The sequence below is a fragment of the Frankliniella occidentalis genome, unplaced genomic scaffold (genome assembly GCF_000697945.3).
Source record: "Frankliniella occidentalis isolate FOCC.00 unplaced genomic scaffold, Focc_3.1 Scaffold473, whole genome shotgun sequence".
Taxonomy (NCBI): domain Eukaryota; kingdom Metazoa; phylum Arthropoda; class Insecta; order Thysanoptera; family Thripidae; genus Frankliniella; species Frankliniella occidentalis.
The window spans coordinates 117590-120035 of NW_026267591.1; the positions used below are offsets into that span (position 1 = coordinate 117590).

At 54.6% G+C, this 2446-nt stretch overlaps 1 protein-coding gene across 2 annotated transcripts in view; it reads right to left on the reverse strand.

The window, feature by feature from the left end:
• The window catches only part of LOC113217835 (knirps-related protein-like), a 46072-nt gene that overhangs the window by 36904 nt on the left and 6722 nt on the right, over nucleotides 1-2446 (reverse strand). The gene's annotated exons all lie outside the window — the stretch shown is intronic.

Below are 2446 nucleotides of genomic sequence, written 5' to 3' on the forward strand. Positions count from 1 at the left end.
GCAGGCGTGCGCGACGGGACGGCCTACCTCACAGGCGACCTAGCGCGCCTGACGAGCGAGAATAGGCCACCGCGCCAGGCAGGCGTGCGCGACGGAACGGCCTACCTCCCCGGCGGCCTTACTGCCTGGCGGGCGAGTCGAAGACCATCGCAAATCGGGAATCCGTATGCGGCGCGGTATGAGATACATGAAGTAAGGCCAACGCCAAATGTTATTGACATTCTTCGACATTCTTTATGTGGACTCTACATCTTTTTTCAGCTTTCTGAAAAATCAAAAATTAGTCCGCGGTGCAGCAGGTATGAAAAAATGTTGAGTTGTGAGCAAAGCTGCCACGACCGTTTGAGTGAAAGGGTCACCTGCTGCCTTTGAAAACCAGTAACAGGTTCTCAAAACTAGTTCGCGAGACTACTGCGAGAGCAAATTAGTCAGGGGCCGAAAGTATGCCCGCGACGCATCGGCCCGGCGAGCGCTATGCGAGTCGTTTGATCGTTTGCCGAACAGCAGCTCCTGTGAGGCACGCCGCTGCGCACAGTTGGGCCCCGAATCAACGCCGTGCGATGATGCGGCTGGGAACCCCACCCTTAAAACACTTGGCGCAACGGAGATTGGGGCACTAGATCAAGCCGCACGGTGCCATATTACGTGTTAATGAAGTCAAACTGTAAAACAGGCAAACCTCTTCGGCCGCACCGCCGCGGCGAGTCATCAGAAAATGTCAGACGCATCCATTGCGTCGGAGTTCCGCGACCTGAGAATGAGAGAGAGTGAGGTACAGAGTGCAAGAGAGAGAGAGAAAGAGAAAGAGAGGGATCGAAAAAGAAAGAGAGAGCGTGTTTATTGACTCATTAAATCGCACCATAAAGGCGCCGGGCCGTGAGCTTAGCTAAAGCAGCTGTGTTCTACTTGTCCTTTACTGAACCTTCACGACGCTCAACGCGAGCGTGTCAAGAGGTGACGTGCCTCGAGGGCCATCACTCCAATCAGCCTTTCCTCTCGCCACCTCTCTCTCCGCATATGTCGCGCGCGCTCTCTCTCTCTCTCACTGTTACTGAAATCAATTCGATTTGCTGCGCGAACGAATATATAATGGCCAAACGGGCCGAAGCATGACATGTTTTGGCATGGGACGTCACATGCGTCATGTGTGTGTGCGAGAGAGACAGAAATTGGGAGAGGGAGAGAGAGAAAAGTAGAGATCATCAATACTAATCCAATAATCCCGTAAGGCTCGGTAGTGTCGATGACAGATTAAGGACGATCGAACTCGGGACCAAATATCTGCCCCGTTTCTCGTGATTTACTCTCAATAAGACGATTCGTCTTGATTATGCAGATGCTGCCTGCCCTGCTCCTCCTCAGTGCATGCGTGATCTGAAAGCGCTCTGGCTGCCGCCGGGCTGATCGGCTGATTTATGCGTCCAGATGTGTCATTCCCCCGGGTGACTCACACACACACGCACGGATGCTGCTGCTGCTGCGCGCGGGTGAAAAAAAACGTTGCTATGCGATAGGGGAGTGGGACAGACACGACAGCCACGTTTGAAACCCGCGCCGCCAAAGACGACGACTCTGTGGCCGAGGCGCGGCGCGGAGCATCGCGCGACCTGCGAAAATAATTCTAATGCAGCGTTGTACCTGTGTCCGCCCCGTGTGTGTAGTGCAGTGGATGTCACGTACCGCACGGCGGGCCGCATCAAACGGGTGCGGTTCCTGCCGGGCCAGCAGGCCTGGCCCCCGCATGGCCGCGGCGATGTCACCGGCATAAATCAGGATTTGGTTCGATTCAGCTCATTCTCCCGACTTATGAATAATTTCCGACGATTTACAATGGGGAAGAAGGCAGATCTTGTGCGTTTGTCGGCCGCGTTCCGCCAAGGGGCGGCCGCGGGGATACGGGGCGGCGCGCGGCGCCTGCGGAGGAGCAGCCGTGCTGCAGGGGGCAAGGGAGGCAACACGAAATGAAACCCAATTAATGACGCAAATTATTCAACTTTAAAAACGGTCCGGCCTGACGGTAGGGCACCCAGGGCAGTCGGCGATAGATAGACTAACAAGCATGCAGCAGCGCGAGCGCGTAACTAATGCACCCAAATCATTCTCTCTCTCTCTCTCTCTCTCTCTCTCTCTCTCTCTCTCTCTCTCTCTCTCATGCACGCCGAAATGACGGATGTTGTTTGTGAGGTGGCGACTGCACAAACATCCGCTAACGATTACAAAATCGCAGTATCCGATAAATAACGCGGAGTCGTCGCATCGGGATTAATCCCTTGTCATCGCCGGCCGGCCCTGCCCAGCACTGCCCCCCTACCTAGGCGCATATAGCGGACACCCTTCACACGACTCGAATTTGTCAGCCCCACACTCGCGCGTGTGCGGAGGCAAATTGTTGGTAAAGGTGCAACGAGATTTTTTTTTCGATTTTTTAAATTTTTTTACGGGGCTG